A 7,769-nucleotide genomic window follows, 5' to 3' on the forward strand; every position below is an offset into this window, starting at 1 on the left:
TTCGTTCTTGCTCGCCCCCAAAGGGAATTCTCTGGTTCTACAGTAGACCAGGATGTCATGATACCAAGGCTTTCCATCGGGCTCTTCTTCAATCATGAAGCAATATGCTGGCTCACTTCTTGCTTTAATCTTCAATGTCTGAGCCATCCGACCCTCTTCGATTTGAGCCATAACAGTTAGAGTAGCTAAGGCATCAGCAAATTGATTCTTGTCCCTACTAAGGTGAGTGAAAGAGATTTCTTTGAATTTCTTGATCAGCTCCAATAAGTACTTCTGGTACGGGATTAGCTTGGGATCCTTGGTTTGCCATTCTCCCTTGACTTGATAAATAATCAGGGCTGAGTCTCCATATACCTCCAGCTTCCTGATTTTCATTTCGATGGCAGCCTGTAGACCCATCACACAAGCTTCGTATTCTGCGACGTTGTTGGTGCAGTCAAATCTCAACTTAACGGCTATCGGGAAGTGCTTTCCATCTGGGGATATCAATACAGCTCCAATTCCATTCCCGGAAAAATTGACAGCTCCGTCAAAATACATTTCCCATACATCGGCTGGCCCCTCTTCTTCGCAATCCACTTCATTAATATGCTCATCAGGGAACTCAAAATCCAGAGCTTCATGATCCTGGATAGGATTTTCTGCTAGGAGGTCAGCAATCACGCTACCTTTCACCGCTTTCCGGGTCGTATAGACTATGTCATATTGGGAGAGTATAACCTGGCACTTGGCTATCCTACCTGGCACGAATGGGCTTTCGAATACATATTTGATAGGATCCATCCTGGAGATGAGCCATGTCTGGTGATTCAACATGTAGTGCTTGAGGCGATTCGCTGTCCAAGCTAATGCGCAGCAAGTCTTTTCTAAGAAAGAGTACCTCGACTCACAATCATTGAACTTCTTACTCAGGTAATAAATAGCCCTCTCCTTTCGCCCGGTATCATCATGTTGTCCCAACACACATCCCATCGAGTTCTGCTGGACTGCCATATACAGGATAAGAGGCCTTTCTGCCACGGGTGGGACTAATACTGGTGGTCTTGACAAGTATTGCTTTATCTTCTCAAAAGCCTCTTGGAAAACTGAATCCCATTGGGTAGAGTTGTTTTTCCCGAGTAGCCTGAAAATTGGCTCAGCTTTGGCAGTGAGATTGGAAATAAATCTTGAAATGTAGTTCAACTTTCCCAGAAAACTGCGCACCTCCCTTTCTGTTCTTGGGGATGGCATTTCTTGAATAGCTCGAACCTTGTCTGGATCAACCTCTATTCCCCTCTCACTTACTATGAATCCCAACAACTTTCCCGATCTAGCTCCGAATATGCATTTGGCAGGGTTCAGTTTCAACTGGTATTTCCTGAGTCTCTCGAATACTTTCCTCAGTACCTGCACATGACTTTCTTCTCCCCGAGATTTGATGATCATATCATCCACATACACTTCCACCTCTTTATGCATCATATCGTGGAATAATGTGACCATTGCACGTTGGTAGGTAGCACCAGCATTCTTCAACCCAAAAGGCATGACCCGATAGCAAAATACTCCCCATTGAGTGATTAAGCAGTTTTGTCCTTATCTTCCTCGTCCATCGGGATCTGATTGTACCCTGATGCCCCATCAATACACGAACACCTGCCCAATCCCGCAGCATTTTCAACTAACACATCAATGTGAGGGAGAGGGAAATCGTCTTTCAAGCTCGCTTTATTGAGATCCCTATAATCGATGCACACCCGAACTCTCCCGTCCTTCTTCATTACCGGGACCACATTAGCTATCCATTGGGGATATTTGACCACTTCCAGGAACCCAGCGTCATACTGTTTCTTGACTTCATCCCGAACTTTGAGCAGTGTGTCGGGGTTCATTCTCCTTAACTTCTGCTTTACCGGGACTGTCCCTGGAATTAGGGGAATTTTGTGCGTCACTATCTGGGGGTCCAAACCCACCATATCATCATAGCTCCAGGAAAATACGTCGAGGAATTCTCTGAGCAAACTGGTCATATCTCCCAATTCCTCATTCTCCACAACCTTAAGTTCCTTTTTTACTTCTTCCATGCCTAAGTTTATGGTGCGTGTTTCATCTCCACAAGGCACGAGGGAGGGCTCATCCTTTTCACTGTCTTCTTGTGTAGGGTCTTCCTCAGAATCATTTGAAGTAATGGCAGTTATGGGGATTTCAAAATTAACCAGAGGAATCTCTGAATCTATTGGATTATTAGGTGTTAATTGATGAATGGTCCTGAATGAATAAAAAAATGTATATTAAGGATGGAATTCAAAAGAAAGAGAGAATTGGATTTAAAATGTGCTATTAATTCATTAACGTTTGTGCCATAAGAAAAAGGTCCATTTACAGTATTACACTTGTCACCATGGACAAAATGATCAAGTGTAGATAACCAAAGGTACTTTACTCGAAATTGAGCACAGGGATGTCCTCTGCCGTCAGCTTGTCCACCCCGCCTCGCCTATTGGCGAGACTAGGGCCTCATACAAAGAATCCAGTTGGATGACATCTATGGATGGATCATCGGGTGATTCTTCTGTATTTGCCGGATGTTGAATGACCGATTTCGTGAAGATCTCCGTGATTTTCGGGACTACCCTTCCTTTGCCCATTTTCTGATCGAACCTCTGATCCCGAAGTATTTTCCTCATCCAGAATCGCCCATCCATGAGGGCATCCTCCTCATATCCCAAACCACAACGACCTACCTTCTGAATAGCCGGTATGGGTTCCACAATTCCTTGCAAGGCAGTTCCTAGGCCTTTTCCCTCCTGATATCCATTCCTTGACATTACTTTGGCCACCATAGCCATAGCTCCTTCATTTCTGGTTTCTTGTAACTCAAGGGCCTGGAAAGAACTTTCCAACGACTCCTCGGCCGCTTCCACGTAAGGAAGTGATTGTGGCTTGGTGACTAATATAGCTTCTTCTCCTCTCACCGTGATGATTCTGCCATCCATGATGTATTTTATTCTCTGGTGCAGAGTCGAGGGAACGGCGTTGGCAGAATGGATCCAAGGCCTCCCCAACAACATAGTGTAGGCCGGCTCTATATTCATCACCTGGAATGTGACGCTGAAAGTGCATGCGCCAATCTGAAGTGGCAAGTCAATATCTCCCAACACTTCTCTCCTAGTACCGTCAAAGGCTCTTACCACCATAGCACTTTGACGTATATCCGATTGGTCAACTGGCAACCTAGCTAAGGTAGCGCTAGGGAGTACATTGAGAGCTGACCCATTATCAATAAGTACCTTGGCTACTATACATCCTTTACACTTCACCGTTATATGTAGAGCCTTAGTGTGCCTTAAACCTGCAGGGTCTATCTCGTCCTCCGAGAAAGTAATAAAGCTGGATGCCTGGATTTGTCCCACTATCTTCTCAAACTGCCCCGGAGTAATGTCGGGGTTTACAAAGGCCTGATCCAGAATTTTCTGCAGGGCTTGACGGTGCACTTCTGAGCTCAAGATCAGTGACAGCAGTGAAATCCGTGCAGGCGTCTTCCTCAACTGTTCCACCACATCATACTCACTTTGTTTCATTATTTGGAGTAACAACTCCTCCTCTGCTTTATGCTCAGCAGGCTCTGCTTACTCTGTCTTCTCTACATCCTCTTCTGCATTCTTCCATGACTCTCCCACCTTTACTTTCCCTTTTCTCTTTTCTTTTTCTTCGTTACTGTAACACCTCCCACTTCGAGTTATGAACTCGACCTCTTGCTCAAGGGAGGAGGGCTTTGTGGTAGTGACGGGTTGGGGATCTACTTGGGGAGTAGCTGTAACACCCTCCCGATAACCACTCCGTACATCCTACTGTTCCGGTGACCGGTGTCGGCCCGGACAGCTAGAATGTCCGGAAAAATATTCAAACTAAAGTCAGGAACCATAATTAACTCAAATATTAACAAGAAAAATTTAGCAAAAATTTTAGAAATAAAATACAATCAAGTTAAACGAGCCGGTGCCCTAGCGATGGGTAACCGGAGGGAAGTTGCGGTTCTCGCAACGAGGAGCCCTAGACCCGGGGGAAAATTTATAAAATAATTTTTGAGACTCCAGAGAAGGGTAATTGAGGTTCCCATGGCATTAGAATGCCAAGAAAATACCTAGAAAAAATTTTCAATCGGTACAGCCAATTTTGACCCGTTAAGCCAAACGGAGGGCATTTTGGTCATTTCGCCTTCAGAGGTGAATTTTGGCCGACTTGTCCAGTTAAGTAAATAATTATTATGACTCAAAATATGAATAAATATTGCTAAAAATTAAATTGAAATGTGGTAGAAAAGAAAAGAAAAGAAAAATGAAATAAAAAGCAAATTATGACAAATTATGATGTCATTTAAAAATTTCCTCCAATCACAATAAAATAACCAATTAGTTAACCAATAAAAGAGACTAAAAATGGGCTAAAGGAATTAAAAACCAGCTGCTCTTCTTCTCCTTCTTCTCCACCAAAACGTGAACCCTTCCCTTCCACCCTCCATTGGAGCTCAACCAAGCAAGCTTGATTTCCTACCTTGTCTCACCATAAAATCCTAACCTAGCTTCACTAAAACTTTCCCTAGCACCTTGCTAAAGCCTTTGGCAGCCAAGAAAAGCCAAGAAAGTGAAGGAATTGCTTGGGAAAATTCTGCCCAAACAAGGTTAGTGCATATATACATCTAAAGCTTTTTAAATTCTATGTTAGAGACTTGGAATAAGTAGGAATTTGTGACTAAAATGAATGAAATCTATGTCTATCCATGCCCTAGGTTTCAGCAGCCCTATTGAATAAAAAGGAATGAGTGTTTTGATGGACTTAAAGTGGACTAGAGATCAAGATTAAACCATGTATGCATGTGATTATGGAATGAGATAGTTAATTAAAGCATGTTGTAAAAATTCATATGGAAATTAGGGTTTGGAAAGGTGAAAGTGTGACTTGGCTTAGGAAATTGTTAGGGCACATTGTAATGGTCAATTAGTGACTATTTTAGATGTGTTGACCATAAATGGGACAGAAAAATGAGATTGCAAAGTGAGGATTGCAGGCTGCCTAGGACAGCAGCATAGGGACTGAAAATTCAGTCCCTTTGCACTGCCATAACTTGGGCAGTGGTAGTCCAATTGGTGTTTGGCCAATTGGACATGAAACTAGGCTTATAATGGCACATTTTTGCTGAAGAAACCATGCCCAAAAGACCAAAGCAAAAGGGTCAAAACTCAGCCACAATCCAGATGCCCTGCACTGAATTCTGCAGAATTTGCCAAATGAATAGTAACTGTTCATTTGGCCATAACTCACTGTAGATTTGGTCAATTGGCCTGAAATTTTTACAGCAACAAGTTAAGACATAGACAAACAACTTTCATGAAGGAACCTACCCCAAATTATGGCCAGAACCCATTCAACCAAGTGACTCAAGTTACTGTTCATGCACTGTAGATATGGTAAATTTCTGCAGAATGCATATCCGGACAGCTTGGGTTTTTGAGCCATATCTAGAGCTACAAAACTCCAAATGGAGTGATTCAAAAAAGGAAATTCAACTAGACAAAATAAGAAACAACTTTCATGTTTTACATTTCCTCAAATTCCAACAGTAACAGTGTCCAATGGAACAGTGAATTTGACTCACCAAAATTGAAAAATCTGTTTGTGTTGAGTTACACTTTGGAATGGCAAAAACACTTAATGCCAACAAGTTTTAAACACCAAATGTGGTATGTTGGGAGTGCCAAAGTTGATGTACACATTTTTATTCTAAAAGTCAACATTTTTGTTGACCCATGATGAATAGTAACACCAAAAAAATTGAAATTCACAAATTGACAAATTTAAGAGTTTCAAATGCCCTAGTATACCTAACAAGATTGGTTTGGATAGTTTGGCATGCCAATAGGGTTCAGTTAGCGGTACTGCACATGGCAAAAATGCCATTCTGTGATTTCATGGCTTTTAGCCATTCTGACTTTGTATTGAGACTTGGCCTTGTGCCGGATATTATTTACAGCTTGTTAGCTGTTCTGTTGCACACCGGGAGATACGTATGTGACCGATGGTGTGACGGCCCGAGGTACTAGGTACCCAGTGCCAGTTTACCCGTTATCCAGTCCAGTCATCTAGTGTAGGTTACTTGCGGTAACCAAATGAATAAAAGTGAACAACGTAAATGAAACAATGAATATATCAATACCAAACAAAGAAAGCATACACATTCTATACACATTTATTTTCTTGCTATTTTCTTTTATTATATTATTGCACCACTAAGCATTATTGCTTAGCGCGTTGCTTTTGCCACGCGTAGGTACTGGAGATCCCGATCGCGAGCCCAGTAGACCACAGACTGGGTGAGTCCATCCGGCAGTTCTGCTCAGTGTCCGTGTCACCTCGTTACCTGCAGTGCATTGGTAGGACACTAGATGTCATTTTGTCATTTTGTAATTAACTTTTTATTTTCTCATATGTATTTGGGATTTATGTAATGTATTTTGAGGTTCATGTAAATAATAAAGATTTATGGTCATGTATGGTATTAATTTGAGTATTTAATGTTTGTTTATATATGAGAACCCTGAGAAAGGGATGTTTTGAGAAATGAAAAGGTTGTTAAGACTTGAAATTGACAAATTATTGAGATATTGATATTGAGTTTTGTTGATAATATTGGAGTTGAGTATGAATGAAATTGTATATTGGAAGTGTTTTTAACAGGTTCCGAAGAACTGTTTTCTCCATTTTTAGCCAGATCTACGAATTTTCCTTAAAATCTTCGGAACCTCAAATGAATAATACTTTTGATAAATGGTTAAAACAAATCATATTTCATAAATTAACTTCAAAAGCATGACACAAATTAAGTAAGGTATATTAGAGAGTGCCAGTACACCGTGTGGCATTACTTACTCGGGTATACTGTACACGGGTAAGGGGTGTCACAGTGGCACTGGTAGCAGGTCCGGCATAAGTCATTTTAAAATGTTCATGCGGGGTAAAGCATGGTTTTGGTGGTGCTGGAAGTGAGGCCAGATTAGGAGCTGATGTACTGCTTGATGCTCCTTGGGTGAAGACTTGGAAATTGTAGTTCCAAGGTATGGCGTGGGTGTTGGTAACAGGGAGCTGAGGAGGAGTTCGGATAACAGTTACTGGTGGTGAAGCTACTGGTGGAGAGAAGGTGATTCTGGGTTTGGAGGTAGAAGCATTCTGATTGTATCTAGTGGTATTCACTCCCTCTTCCATCTTTGACCTCGTCTGGCATCTCAGAACCTTGAGAGACAATAAGTTCAGAACCTCTTGCCTGAATCCCTCACAGGCCTGTAGCTCGTGATCAGCTGCCCCTCCATGATAAGGACACCCCGTACTTTCTTCCAATCCCGCTACCTGAGGGCAGAGGTAACCTTCCCTTATTGCTAGAGCAAAAATTTCCTTAAAGTAAGGAACCAGCTTGTCTACTTCCAGCGTTGATCCTCCTTCATCAGGCTCTATCATATTTACACCACTGCCCGCATTATGGTTAGGCAATGGGTTCGAGGTAACATTGGGGAGGGAACCATTTCCCTCAATCTTCAACCACCCATTTCTGATTAAAGCGTGCATTCTTCCCCTGAGTGCCCCGCAGTTATCGGTTGAGTGCCCTTGTGCCCCTCCATGGTATTCACAACGGGCAGTAGCATCATACCATCTGGGGTATGGTGGCTGGATTGGGTCTAGGGGAACTGATACAATTTGGTTTATACCGACAAGGTATCGGTATATTTCACTGAGTGGGA

Source organism: Hevea brasiliensis, chromosome 7 (assembly GCF_030052815.1).
Source record: "Hevea brasiliensis isolate MT/VB/25A 57/8 chromosome 7, ASM3005281v1, whole genome shotgun sequence".
Taxonomy (NCBI): Eukaryota; Viridiplantae; Streptophyta; class Magnoliopsida; order Malpighiales; family Euphorbiaceae; genus Hevea; species Hevea brasiliensis.